The sequence below is a fragment of the Quercus suber genome, unplaced genomic scaffold (genome assembly GCF_002906115.3).
Source record: "Quercus suber isolate HL8 unplaced genomic scaffold, Cork oak 2.0 scaffold_625, whole genome shotgun sequence".
In the NCBI taxonomy this organism is placed as follows: domain Eukaryota; kingdom Viridiplantae; phylum Streptophyta; class Magnoliopsida; order Fagales; family Fagaceae; genus Quercus; species Quercus suber.
The window spans coordinates 199,254-207,220 of record NW_027070068.1 but is presented as its reverse complement, the minus strand read 5'-3'; positions in this window follow the sequence as shown (position 1 = coordinate 207,220).

The following is a 7,967-nucleotide window of genomic DNA, read 5'->3' as shown; positions in this document are numbered from 1 at the left end:
AAACTTCACTAGCTTCTATATACTTCTCCATGAAAATAATGCGTTATGACCAATATTTGCTTCTATGACTGAAAATTTTGGAAAATATTTTGTTTTAAGAACTCGGTAGATCGGTTGGTGATTATTATTTGTAAAATGTATCCCTTGTTAATAGCTTTAGTAATGAAAAACTAGTAAAACTTGAGAATGATAATAGCTTTAGTAGTGAAAAATGATTTAACTGTCCTAAGGAAGTTGCACACGGATTACTTGTAAAAATTATTTTCATGAAATTAAGAGTATATATAGGCGGTAGGTTTTCTATAATATAAGTAAATAGCCGTGTGTGTATTCTTCATTAAATTGGAGTTCAAATCAAAAGCGCAAATCAATCAAAAATCATTCTCTCATAATGAATAACCGTCCAACTCAGCTGTGGAGCAGGAAATTTACTCTACCGGAGGTGCTGATGATTGATGTCAATATGAGGTTGGAGGATGATGATGAATTGATGATAATGAAGATGGTGTGTATTACTATGAATCTGAGGTTGTTCGATCATGATTCTGATGGTGGTGTTATTCATTTCGATTATGGTGATTGAGGATGATGAAGGTGGTGTTTATTACATCGAATCTTTCAATGATTATGATAAGTAGTAGGATTGAAGGTGGTGAATATTGAAGAAGGGTCATCGGTGCTTTTGGGTGCTGAGCAATGTGCAGTGTGTTTGGAAGAGTTTGGTGTTGGGTGGCAAGCTAAGCTGCATTGCTCACATATCTTTCATCAAAACTGCATTTTTCATTGGCTAAATAAGAGTAATTTCTGTCCATTGTGTCACAGTAAGATGGCTTAGTTAGTTTTTTTGATGTCGCGGAAGCCTAAAGAGAAGCACACACGATGCTCTCTTGATGGAACAGAAACTAAACTGTTAGTTCCTAATAGTAAACCTCGAATTCACGAGGGGTTTCTTTGAATCCACAAGGAGATAAAACTGAAATCAACTAGAAGAAAATTTGACAAAACGTTTGTGTTTATTGATAATAGTCTAATTTTCCTCTGATACCTACAAAACATATAAATACTAAGAAAAAACGTTTAAAACTCTAATTCGCACTAATTAAGCGATTAGGTGACAAAATTACCGAATTTTACCAAAAATGAAAAAATTGAGTTAAATGCAGAATCATAAACTACTAACCTTAAGGGTCGTCTCAAAACAGATGGGATATTATTCTGACTTTTAAACTAAAATTTATTAAGGAAAAACAAATATTACTATAAATAGCAAAAACACTATTTTCGGGGCCTTAATGAAGGAATTTGCCTAAATTTTAGCGGTGTTTATGGTTATCATAAATCCGGATTAGAACGCCGTTTCCCTTCAACTTGCCAAATTTCATGCAATTCCGCCACTGTTACCCCTGATGCCCCTGTTGGCACCTCCCTTTGATCTTGCGTTGTGACTTCCTGCCCCCTGCTGCTTCAGGAAGGCATGTGCTGTCTGTTCTACATCATTTTTGTTGTTGTTAATTTCTAGTTTTTTTTTTTTTGATTAAGCATGTGATTTTCTTAATGCACACTTCTAAAACTTCATACAGAACTTATTAAACCTTTGTTTGTGTTTGTTTATGGAATTATGATAATATTGCCATTAAGAACTTTTTATGAAATCATTCTAAACCAGACTTTTCTATGATGAAGTACAACTTATGTACTCTTATATTGTAAGGTTGAATCTAATCAACCATTTAATTGGCTTTATTCCGTGACCAATTTGCTTGTAATTTAACACTTAGCAACCCTGTATTTAGGTGGGAAAATTGTAAGGGTAGTGTGTGAGAAGATGTGAAGAAAAGCTCAAGAGTGTGCAAGAAAAACAGAGTCTCGCGGCTAGGGCTCACGGGTGGATCGCGACTGGCAAGCCGCGAAAGGCAGGCACGTGAGAGGCACACTGGGAAGCTGAAGGGTCGCGCCAGCTGTCACGCTACAGGACAAAAGTTCCAGACTGGCCAGGCCGTTACGTCGCGACTTGAACTCGCGACTTGGACAAGCCGCGAGACCAAGTCGCTAACTTGCCCTGTTTGGCAAAAACTGACGTTTTGCATTTCCTTTTCACCCTACTATATATACACCCTTATACCCATCATATTGTGAGAGCTTCCAGAGAGAATTTTTGTGAGAGAAACCCTAGAGAAAAATAAGATTGCCTCATCCCCAATCTTTACCTTAGAATCTCTACAAATTTCTCTACTCTCTCCCTCTCCATTGTTATACCCTTGAAAGGTTCTTAGCCAAATTCTTTTCTCACCATACTCATATCCGTGAGAAGGTTTATTTGGTGCTTTGAGAAGCAGTTTGGAAAGGAACCAATCTAATTGGTTGATGCTATGGGCTATAGCGGAATCCGAAAAGCTAAAGAAGAAATAGGTTCGGCGTAACCTCGTTGGAGTAAGAAGCTTGGAGGGTTTAGGTACTTGGGTAGATTAGGCTTGGAGGGTCTTCTGCTGTTCATGTATCCCAACTACATTCTTTAGTGGATTATTTGACCGCTTGGAGGGCGGCGAGAGGTTTTACGCCGAGGACTTCGGTTTCCTCTTCGATAACACATCGTGTGTTGTCCGTATGTTTGCATCTTCCTTCCATTTATCTTTGCCTTATATTTACTGCTATGGATGTGTTTATATTTGGCTTAGTTTGTTTATCAATTCTGTTATAAGTTTGTTATCATGTTCCGCACATTAATTGTTTGATATAAAGCTTGAATTGGTAATTTTGTAATTTGGGGTCTAAACGTTCAAGGGTGTTTCATACCCATATTGAACTTTCATATATATATATATATATATATATATATTCACACTTTATAGAAATATCTCCTTCAAAGATCTTACTCTGCATGTTTAACTAGCACTAGCTATTTCTAAAATTGTGAAAGCAATTATCAAGTTTTCAAGTTGCATAATTAAATCCAATATGTGTGTGTATATATATATATATATATATGGGCTCTGTGCCTAATGGGCAATCTGGGAGTGGGGACTAAAATAAGCTTATGCAACTCCAACTCTTTGACCTAATGGGCAATCAGATTCAGAATCAATCCCACCATTGGATTTGGTGCTCACAAATTAGTATCCTATGGAAAAAAAATAAAATATTGGATGAAAAACTCAAATACCTTATGTGGGTAATTAATCAATGTGGTAGATCCTTTCTATGAAAGAGACTGTCATATAGAAATTCAAAATATTATTCTGGCCCAACAAAAATGTGTTTCTAACTTATAAAAAAAGCTTTAATTTGATCTAATTGACTTGCCTACCTATGGTGAGATTTGAGTGCCATAATATAGGAAATTCTTGTGGGAAAGAACAGATACTTGAAATGGTTATAATTTGATACATTTTCTCTAACTAGTCTTAGAATGCTGAACAGGATTCTTAGATATATCTATAGCACTGGAATTATCACAATAGACAACCATGGTGTCTTGAGGAATCCCATAATCACTCAACAACTTTTTCATCCAAAGGAGCTGAGAGCAACAACTCCCAGCAGCAATATATTCTGCCTCAGTAGTGGATAAAGAAACAGAATTTTGCTTCTTACTCATTCAAGCCACAAGATTGGCTCCAACATAAAAACACCCCCCAGTGGTGCTTTTTCTGTCATCAGCATTCCCAGCCCAATCAGAATCAGAAAACCCAGCAAGAGACAAATTAGACTCCTTACTATAAAAAAGTCCATAATCACAGGTTCCACTCACATATTTTATAATTCTCTTAACAGCATTTAAATGAGAAACCTTAGGGTTGGACTGAAATCTAGAGCAAATACCAACACTAAAAGATATATCAGGCCTACTAGCAGTCAATTATAGCAGACATCCAATCATGCTTCTATACAAAGTAACATCAACAGACTTACCTGATGGATTAATTGTTAATTTTGCATTAGCAGCCATTGGTGTTCTAGTATGAGCAGCCTTGTCCAAGCCAAATCTCTTGACTAAATTTCTTGCATATTTAGCTTGATTGATGTAGATTTTTGACTCTGTTTGCTTCACCTGCAATCCCAAAAAATAAGTCAATTCACCAACCATGCTCATTTCAAACATTGCCTTCATTTCATCTGCAAAAGAATGAGTAAGAGAATCATTAGTAGTACCAAAAACAATGTCATTAACATAAATTTGAGTTACAACAAAACTAGTCTTATCCTTTCTTATGAAGAGAGTTGTATCTGCAGATCCCCTTTTGAATCCATGCTCAGTGAGATATGCAGTCAATCTATCATACCAAGCCCTAGGAGCTTGTTTCAAACCATAGAGAGCTTTTTTCAATTTGTCGACATCATCAGGTCTGTGAGGATCAACAAAGCCTTTAGGTTGCTCAACATAGACTTCTTCTTGTAGCATTCCATTCAAGAAAGCACTCTTGACATCCATCTGATATAGCTTGAAGTTTAGATGACTTGCTATGGCTAACAATATCCGGATGGATTCTAACCTAGCCACTGGTGCAAAGGTCTCATTAAAATCAATTCCTTCCACTTGTGTGTTCCCTTGTGCAACAAGTCTTGATTTATTTCTGATCACAGTGCCATGTTCATCTGACTTGTTCTTAAAGATCCATTTAGTTCCAATCACATTTACACTTTCCGGCCTAGGAACTAATTCCCACACATCATTCCGAACAAATTGATGAAGTTCTTCATGCATGGAATTTACCCAATCAGCATCTTGAAGTGCTTCATCTACATTCTTCGATTCAAATTGGGATAGATAACATGAGTGAGTGATCACATTCAAGGCTTTTGATCTCAATCTCATGTTATCATTCAGACTACCTAATATATTTGTGGAAGGATGATTCAATCTCACTCTAGAGGATGGACGTTTGACAAGAGATGTTGTGATCCCTTTCTGTTCAGATGGAGGATTGAGCTCACTTTGTATCTGTCGAGTGTCACGAACCGGAGTGGATGGTTCTGAACTTGATGGTACTGAGACTGTATCATTCAACACCAACAGCTCTTCCTCACTATGTTTCCCAACATACTCAGTAGGAAGAGAATCATTAACTTCTAGGGACTTATCTTAAACAGGAACAGTGCTTTCTGAAGATGCTTCTGAACACACTTCATCATTTATCACAATATTTGAAGATTCCATGACTGTTTTGGTTCTCAGATTGTACACTCTATAAGCTCTACTGGTGGAAGAGTATCCTAGAAAGTATCCTTTGTCACTCTTTGCATCAAATTTTTCTAGGTTCTTTCTATCACATAGAATGTAACAGTCACTGCCAAATATCCTGAAATATTTGACAACAGGTTTCTTCCCTCTCCAGAGTTCATAGGGAGTTTTCTTGGAGTTAGGTTTAAAATACACCTAGTTGAGTGTATGGCAAGCAGTGTTGACTGCTTCTCCCCAGAAGGATTTTGGCAAATTTTTTTTGTGTAGCATGACTCGTGCCATCTCCTGTACAACCCGGTTTTTCCTTTCCACAATCCCATTCTGTTGAGGTGTCTTGGGTGATGAGAACTCTTGGTGAGTGCCTTGATCATTGCAGATAGTAGCCAGCTTGGTATTCTCAAATTCTCTTCCATGATCACTTCTGATTCTGGCTATCACAGTATCTTTCTCAACCTGCAATTTCTTGCATAGATGTATCATCTTCTTAGGAGCCTCAGCTTTATCCTTCAAAAGCACAATCCAAGTATATCTAGTAAAGTCATCCACAACAACTAGAATATACTTCTTTTCACCCAAACTTTGAACTCTGGTAGAACCCATGAGATCAATGTGTAATAACTCTAAAGGTCTTGAAGTTTGAACACTAGTCACAGACGGATGCTTGGATTTTACTTGTTTACCTATCTGACATGGTCCACAAATGCACTTATCAATCTTCTCAAATTTAGGTAAACCGATAACTGCCTCACACTTGGAAATCTTCTCTAACTGCTTATGACTGGCATGCCCCAACCATTGATGCCACAAATCAACTTGATCAATCTTTGCACTAAAGCACTTGTTGTTTACACTTGGTGTTATGCCATCACAGTTGTCAGCTGTCCTTACACCAACACACATATAGTCACCTCCTCCATCAAGTATCTCACATTCATTCTTGGTGAAAAGAACATTCAGTCCATTGTCGCAAATCTGACTTATGCTGAGTAAATTGGCCTTCAATCCATCAACATACCAAACATCTTCAAACACTGGCAATCCTGGAATGTCCACAGTACCAATGCCTCTAATCATAGATTTACTTCCATCTCCAAAAGTGACTGTCCCAATCTTTCCTTCGAAGAGTGTTTTGAATAACCCTTTATTTCCTGTCATGTGCCTGGAACAACCACTATCCAAATACCAAAGACAAGAATCACGTGCCTTTAAGGCGGTTAAAGCAGTATAACATACATAATTCTTATCACATGTGATTATGCCAAGATACTTAAGGAAAGATTTAACAAAAACAACAAAAGTCAAAGACAACAAGTAGACAAGTTGACAATTAAGCACAAAGATTTTCCAAGAATCCATGACAACAGGGGTCAAGGATCAGCTCAGAGATCAAAAATCTTAAACAAAAGAGCTACCTGCTCTGATACCACTTGATGGAAATTTAGACCCCTTAACACACAACCAGATTGAGTAGCCTAGTTAATTAGCCAAGTTGTTACTTAGTCAAATTAAGCAATTCTAGGTTAAAACAATCAAACAATCATATCAAGAATATATAGCAGCGGAATAATAAATAACACAAGATATGATCACCCAGGAAAACCAAACCGGTAAAAAACCTGGGGAGGATTTTACCCACCGATCCTCAAGGCAAACCTGAATCCACTATGAAAGAATCGAAGTTCATACAAAAGGACTTACAAGCTCCCCGCTCAACTTTCTAATGCTACCTACCAGTAGAACTTACTGACACGACCCCGTGCAAGCTCCGAATCCACGGACTCCTTCTTTTTTGAATTCTTCAATCAGCTACAAACACCCACGCTTGATATTCTTTAAGCTTCAATGGTAGCAACCAAGTTGATCATCAAGATGTTGAAGTAATCTCAATCTTGAAAACCCTAAACTTTGTGTAAAGGAAAGCTCCTCTAGATCTCACAAGAGATTTACACAAAACAGCAATGTATGAGCAACAATACAACTGGAGCAACTCTCAAAACGTGGCTAGGGTTTTACCTTATATACCTAGGGCAAAAACATAAAACCCTAAACGTTTAATGAGTCAGGGCTGAGTTGGAAAAACTGCAGAAAACGCAATCTGGTCGACTTTCGATCGATCGAATCTATTCTTCGATCGATCGAGCCAGACCGAAATGCCCCAATGCATCTACAGTCTCTTGATTCCAACTTTACGATAATTAATCAACTTTGAGCACACTTTAACAAGACTAAACATATTATTTTGATCATGGTTTGCCAATATTACAAATTAGAGTTCTAAATACATAAATTCCTAAACCTTTAGAACCTAACAGATTTTCTTCATCCACGGTGCTCTCTTCATTACATCTCTTGATACTGCTCTCCGAAGAAGATTTTTTATTCACCAACTCTTTCATACACTGGTCTTTTTTATTTTGAGCTTTCTATACAGTTTCTCGATTCTTCCTTTTTCTCTCTTCAATTTTTGCTAATGTTGCAGTCATACTATCCATAACGATGGTAACTGAAATTACAACATAAATCTTATTTTAGCAAACATACAATAACAACAGTGAACCATATAAAAAGAAAAGAAAGAATCAAATTACACATATGTACAATAAAATTAATAACTCAAGTTAAGAAAAAAAAACATAAAGTAAATTGAACAAACAAATTAGAACCCTAACTTACCTTGAAAGTCCAATGAAAATTAAAAGTAGTGAAAAAATTGTAAAACTTGACAATAATAATAGGGTTTAGTAGTGAAAAACTTGTAAAACTTGAGAATAAGCTTTCAAATTGTATT